The sequence below is a fragment of the Coregonus lavaretus genome (genome assembly GCF_964263955.1).
Source record: "Coregonus lavaretus genome assembly, contig: HAP1_SCAFFOLD_2802, whole genome shotgun sequence".
NCBI classification, from domain to species: Eukaryota; Metazoa; Chordata; class Actinopteri; order Salmoniformes; family Salmonidae; genus Coregonus; species Coregonus lavaretus.
The window spans coordinates 1362-8641 of NW_028157556.1; the positions used below are offsets into that span (position 1 = coordinate 1362).

The window sequence follows — 7280 nt, forward strand, 5'->3', positions numbered from 1 at the left end:
ATTGAGGAATTCTTCTCCTCATGGCGGTGGAAGGTATATGAACGCCAACCTTACACCAGGGTAAATCTCCTGCAAGCCATGGGACTTGCCTGTGGTGACATAGGTGTGGAGGCATGCCAAGCCTGGATACGGCATGCCAGGGTTTTTTTCCCCCGTTGCCTGGCCAGACAAAATGTGGCCTGTGATGTGGATGAAGTCCTGTGGCCTGACCCAGATGGAGACATGATGCTGTGGCTGAGTAATGCACTTATTTGTATATTTTTGTACTTTATTTTTACATGGGCTTACTGTACACAAGTGGCAAACGCATAAGATTTCTGTTTGTTTTTACAAGTGCTACATGTAAATGCACAAGATTTCTGTTTTGTCTTTTTGTACAAGTGCTAAATGCACAGTTTTTTTTTGTTTTGCAACATGCATTTAGCCTACAGTGAACAATAAACATTTATTTCTCCAGCTTCATGTCCTGAGCATTGTGTTTTCTATTTTTCTACGTAGTGTTTAGTGACTGTTCAGTAGTGTTTTTTATTTTGATTGACTCGGGGCACGATTTGACAACATAGTTCAGTTTTGAGCACAGATTGAACTGTTTTGAGGTGAAAGTTTGGTTTTGCAAGAAGAGTCTGAGGTTTTGTGAATGTAGCTTGAAAATTGGGTTTTGTGTTCACAGTTAAGAGAAAAGGAGAGCAGCTTTCAAGAAATGTGTCTTAGCAATCGAGAAAAACTGTAATGTGAGACTTGTTATAGGCAAGAAATGTATCGGAGGTTTGTGATAGGCCAGTATTGTTAGTATATGTCGTCCTCTGCTGGTGAATGAAATAAACGCATGCTGGATATGATAGACTCAATGGGGCAAGTGAACAGAATGTTTCAGTACATATCACTTTTTTGTTTTTCTTTTCAATCACCATGTTGTAGCTGCTGCTGCAGTGGTCCACACAGGTTCAGGTGTAGGATCAGGGGTGTTCATGATGTCACTGATCCAGTCAAGGTACAGGCACAGGCTGGTGTACAGACCAATGTCAGAACAACCAGACCAGAACAACCCCTGTAGCTCACCCCCACACACCAGAGAGAGAGAGAGAGAGAGAGAAAGAGAGGAAAATCTTGATTAGCTCGTTGATCGTACTATTCTCTTATACTGTTCCAATGTGACAGCCAGAGATACAAATATAAATGTTTGCAGAGTAATGTGCTGTTGATGTACTGACAAGGCAATTGTCGGTTGAGAGGAGGGTTTTAGCACAGAATGCGTGTACTATCCAATAAACGGGCAAGGCTATCTGGCACATCTTGTCATCTATGATCCGCTGTGTTTCACACTTCTGTATGGAGGGACAGAGAGAAAGACTCAGGGGAGTCTTTCTGCACATATCTGGCCATCTGGATGTGCTGCTCTGTCCCTTCCTCCACCGTCAGGTCATGCTCCCCCAGAGACACCATAGTGTGGCCAGGTTTGAGGAGGAGAGGAGAGGAGTAGAGTAGAGTGGAGTAGAGAGGAGAGGAACTTATGGGCTGCATGCATTTTCACACTGATTTCAAGAAAGGAAAAAAGGGGGAACACCCACTCGACAAAGCAGTTCCACTCGTTGATGAGGGCACCACTGCACCTTTCCTTCCCATACCAGCCCCCCTTAGTGTTCCACAGGTAGACCTGCCAGGGTCTGGAGTGGGGTTGGCAAACTTCCTGCAACAACGCTACATCCTCCTCCACTGGAACAGCCGCTAAATAAGAGAGAGAGAGAAAGGGAGAGAGACAAATGGTCATAGTATAGATGTACACTGAGTGTACAAAACATTAAGAACATATTATATACATATTATTCCTAATATTGAGTTGCACCCCCCCATCTTCAGCCTGCTACCCTCAGAACACCCTCAATTCGTTGGGGCATGGACTCTACAAGTTGTCGAAAGCGTTCCACAGGGATGCTGGCCCATGTTGACTCCAATGCTTCCCGCAGATGTGTCAAGTTGGCTGGATGTCCTTTGGGTGGTGGACCATTCTTGATACACATGGGAAGCTGTTGAGCTTGAAAAAACTCAGCAGTGTTGCAGTTCTTTACACAAACCGGTGCGCCTGGCAAGTACTACCATACACTATTCTTAGGCACTTCAATATTTTGTCTTGCCCATTCACCCTCTGAATGGCACGTATACACAATCCATGTCTCAGTTGTCTCAAGGCTTAAAAATTATTTAACCTGTCTCCTCCCATTCATCTACACTGATTGAAGTGGATTTAACAAGTGACAATAAGGGGTCATAGCTTTCATCTGGATTCACCTGGTCAGTCTATGTCATTGAAAGATCATAATGTTCATAATGTTTTTTACACTCAGTGTATATCTCCCTCCCTAGCCTCCAAAAAAAGAAGGTATCATTCTTCATGCTCTTGCATGGCATAACAGTCTCATGATGCTGCAGATACTGTGTAATACAGTCTTACCTGCACACCCCAAAGCCAAGGTCATCAGTAGCAGCTTCATTATGTCCTGTTCTCTGTATGAGACTCTGGGTTTAGTCTGTGGTTCTTTTATACCTGTGTATGTATCTGTTTCTCTAGCCTTTAGATCTCTGGGAGTTGACTTCCTGGGCTGCACCTGTGCTTCGTTTTCCTGGCACTTCTCTTATGTTTGTGACTGAATTTACAATTCTTGACATAAGTACAGTGGGGAAAAAAAGTATTTAGTCAGCCCCCCCCCCCCCCTAGCATTTAGAGTTAATATTTCACTGTGATGAAAGTACTCAGTGTTATCTACAATTACGCAACCCCTTGTATCAGTGTGCTGTGCCCTCGTTTAGTAATATCAATTGAAGCTATTCATAAACTGTGGTTTGATTACTAAGAGAAGGTAACAATGTGGCCTTGTGAGACAGATAAAGTTGTGAGAGTAATTGGGAAACCAAGATGGGGAAATGCAGGTACTCAGAAGAAGCCTAATCAGGGATTTTAGGTATTTAGTTTGAATACATTTTGAGTCAGTTTGAATGAATCTTTGACTTAGGCTACATCAGATTGGACATATCCCTGCTAGTGTCACAACACTATGAAGAGATTAACTAACAGTTCAAGATGTGTTTAGATCTCCTCTGTGATCTTGTAGCTCCAGGCTCTTACATCTTCAGTGAACATGATCATATTTGAGGTAAAATGTATTATTTCTGTCTGTTTTCATTGCAGCTTCAAAAGGATCATGAATAGCTCACTTCGAACCTTTCTGAGATCAGAAACCCAGAGGGCACCCTTTTTTTCCACTAATTTAGAAACTCAAGCTCTGGTTGAGAACGTGTCTGTCAGAAACAAGTCACAGGAATCTGTGTTTTCGTTTTCCTCTGTGTTTTCGTTTTCCTCTGTATGACCTCTTTCTTTTATTCAGAGGAGAGGCAGTTGACTCAGTGTTAGGTGGTAGGTTAGGCTTGCCTGTTTTGCATGTTATTTTGGCATTAATACGTGTCACATATCAGTTTGCAAACAATGTAAAAAAAAATATATCTCATTGAGTTAATAAAGCCGCGTACAAACATTGTCTCTTTTTTGTTTTCTTGAGTAAGGCAGCTCCAAAATGCAAGTGTTTCAGCCTAGCTCAGTGCTTTCTGTGGTGGGACAAGCCAGCAGAAAATAGGAGCGTTGCGCCGTGATTGGCTCAGTGTTCTGTCACTCATGGGGACACTACGTCACCGCCAAGTCCTTAGTAAGGGCAGACATCGAAAATTCAAGCCCTTTGGGTCCTGCTATAGAGTTACATTAGAAGTGCCCTTCCAAGAAGGCTCAAGGTCATTGGCCACAGATAAAATGACGTCAAATCACGTTATATGTACAGTAGCTTTGATTGGACTGATCATGTCAACATCTTACTTTAAAAATCTTAGCTAGCAGTCATCATCATGAATCAAGTCGACAATCTACTGGCAAATCCTTTTTAATCCTTGTCATATGAAGAGAAATAATGAAGAGAAATTATAGATAAAAGGTATCGGTGCTCATCGGCCATTGGACATAAACATTACACATTTACATTTACATTTACGTCATTTAGCAGACGCTCTTATCCAGAGCGACTTACAAATTGGACACAACAAGTTGGAAATCGCAAATTCAACAATGAGTGGTTTGGAAGGAATCGGTGACAGTGGCTAACTGCAAGCATTGCAACTGGGAAGTCGGGAATAAACGAGCTCAGACTGAGAATATATGTTTTGAATGGTCATCCAACTCGGAATTATAAATCCGGCCTCTTTCTCTTTCTTTGATAACAAAATTTGCCCACGAAGGACCACCGCACCACCTTCCTGTTCAAGTGAGCACATCACAACAAGGTGAGTCCAAAAATGTCTTATATGCTGCAGCATAAATGATGTAATATGCCAGGGAGATATGTATACTGTTGCTAAGAAAGTAATACTAAGTGTATGTTGTGTAGTAAGCTGTTAGTAGCCCCTAATAATTTGGTCGATTTTCACCCCTTAATTTCGCCTACTGTTCTGACTTGGTGGGCACATGTAGCCTATAACCTGTTTTAGAGAAATGTAATCATTGAATATTGTAAGAGCTTTCATTGTCTGCTCATATGCCCCCTTTATTTATCCTACGGTTCTGACTTGGTGTACAGGGAGAACACTGTAAGAACGGCCCATGTTCTGAATTCTGTCGCTGTACATTTCAAAAGTGCTGAACAAATAGTTTTATTGACTACGTCCGTCCTGGCTTGCTCATTAATGTCTTAATCGAAATTACGGATTGCCTCTTATCCGCTTGTCCTCCCCTTATGCCATGGTTTGTACATCTCAATTGTCAGTAAAAACCACAATTGTTTAAGCAAGTCAGCCATATCAGCTATGTTTTTTTTAAAGGCAGTAAATGAGGCTGAATGAACTGTTTCGCTGCCAGACAAGGCTCCGCTGATAGCCAGGTGTAGCAGTGGTAAGGTGTGTGGACTGCTGCTGGGACTCAGTTTGTGGGCACCATTTGTCACCGTTATAGTTTAATTAATGTATTGATTAGTGTTGTGTTGTGTAGTGGCTTTGCTGACATGCATCCCACATTTGTATTTTTTTGCCCCACCAAGATTTACATGCTAAAATCGCCACTGACAGTAGGTATTGTGAGACTGCATATTGTCCATATTGTAAGCTCTGAGACATGATGTACACATAACCATATTGATGACACGAACCTGTGGGAGAAATGCATAAACATAGCCTACGTTTCTCAACTTTGTCTGATAATGCAACACTAAGCACATTGCTCATACTGACTCATATGAATAATGCCCTTCAAGTAACACATAGAGTTTACTGGTTTTCTACAAACGCATGTTTTTATTTCAAGATAAGTTGACATAAAAAAACATTTAAAAAATGATTTTCCTACTAGCACTGACTTTGCTGATAGCTACTTTATTGTGGAAAAATGTACTTGCCATGACTGTGATATGTGGTTGTCTCACCTAGCTATCTTAATATGAATGCACTAATTGTAAGTCGCTCTGGATAAGAGCCTCTGCTAAATTACTAAAATGTAAAATGTTGACATCAAATAATACTGTATTTCAATCTACACAGACTGAAGCTGATCAGAGGCTCCAGGATGTAGGGGCCCACAGCTGCGACGCTCTCCTCACCAAGGGACTTTGAGGATGTTGGGGACACAGAGGGAAACCAGGAAGGGTCTTTACTGTTTGTATAAGATGTGGTAGACCTGGTCCTGCAGGATGACAGAATAGTAGGCCACCGCCACGGTGGTGCCAGCGTAGGCATTCCTGCGGGACACACAGACACATGGACAATGCATTAACTGTCAGCCTGCTATCTTGACCTGCTGTTCCGTTCTTGTGTGCGTTCGTGCATGTGTCTTACTCTGCCTTCTCCTTCAGCTTCAGGCTGTCCAGCCAGTTGGTAGCGGTGCTGAAGGATGTTTCGTAGTAGCTCTTGACGGCGCTGGTCAGCTTTTCCAGGGTTCCCTGCTCTGCATCAGCCTCGGCAACATCAGCCACCGGTTCCTCAGGCGCACCCTCCTCAGCTTACCTAGGAAGACGGAGGCCCTGAACAACTGGAAGGGGAGGGTTAGGGTTAGAGAGTCAAAATGGTTGGTTGGTTGGTCAGTCTGTCAGTCAGTCAATGTTGCTGCTCGAGGTGCTCTTATTTGCAGTCTGGAGTGTTTAACGTTTCAAATCAAATCACATTTTATTGGTCGCATACACATGCTTAGCAGATGTTATTGTGGGTGATGCGAAATGCTAATATGATATGGCAACCTTCTGGGATGCGCACAGTGAGGCTGCAAAAAAGACACCCTGGAACAACACCAGTCTGTCAAACAGTCTGTCAGTCTGTCATTCAGTCAGTCAGGGTCTTGGGTGTGTACTTACTGAGGCCCAGAAGAGTGATGAGCACAGTGATGACCAGAAGCTTGTTCATGATGTCACTCAGATCTGTGTGCAAAGCAAACATCTTGCTGAGGGTCAGATAAATCATGTATCAACTTGTCCACTAGGTGGCATCATTTCCTCCTCCTTTTCAGCTCTGCTCTTAGCCTTACAGTGAGGGGGAAAAGTATTTGATCCCCTGCTGATTTTGTACGTTTGCCTACTGACAAAGACATGATCAGTCTATAATTTTAATGGTAGGTTTATTTGAACAGTGAGAGACAGAATAACAACAAAACAATCCAGAAAAGCGCATGTCAAAAATGTAATAAATTGATTTGCATTTTAATGAGGGAAATAAGTATTTGACCCCTCTGCAAAACATGACTTAGTGCTTGGTGGCAAAACCCTTGTTGGCAATCACAGAGGTCAGATGTTTCTTGTAGTTGGCCACCAGGTTTGCACACATCTCAGGAGGGATTTTGTCCCACTCCTCTTTGCAGATCTTCTCCAAGTCATTAAGGTTTCTAGGCTGACGTTTGGCAACTCGAACCTTCAGCTCCCTCCACAGATTTTCTATGGGATTAAGGTCTGGAGACTGGCTAGGCCACTCCAGGACCTTAATGTGCTTCTTCTTGAGCCACTCCTTTGTTGCCTTGGCCATGTGTTTTGGGTCATTGTCATCCTGGAATACCCATCCACGACCCATTTTCAATGCCCTGGCTGAGGGAAGGAGGTTCTCACCCAAGATTTGATGGTACAATGCGCCGTCCATTGTCCCTTTGATGCGGTGAAGTTGTCCTGTCCCCTTAGCAGAAAAACACCCGCAAAGCATAATGTTTCCACCTCCATGTTTGACGGTGGGGATGGTGTTCTTGGGGTCATAGGCAGCATTCCTCCTCCTCCAAACAC

The 7280-nt window shown here is 43.1% G+C and overlaps 2 pseudogenes across 2 annotated transcripts; both read right to left on the reverse strand.

The window, feature by feature from the left end:
- Positions 1-733: 733 nt before the first annotated feature.
- LOC311125261 (trypsinogen-like protein 3) lies at positions 734-2489 on the reverse strand (annotated as a pseudogene). Its single transcript, XR_014615168.1, has 3 exons — positions 2450-2489; positions 1208-1725; positions 734-1086 (listed from the first exon to the last, which is right to left on the reverse strand). The product of XR_014615168.1 is annotated as a trypsinogen-like protein 3 (transcript).
- Positions 2490-3907: 1418 nt separating this feature from the next.
- Positions 3908-6543, reverse strand: LOC311125263 (annotated as a pseudogene). Its single transcript, XR_014615169.1, has 3 exons — positions 6372-6543; positions 5860-6052; positions 3908-5762 (listed from the first exon to the last, which is right to left on the reverse strand). The product of XR_014615169.1 is annotated as an uncharacterized misc_RNA (transcript).
- Positions 6544-7280: the final 737 nt, after the last annotated feature.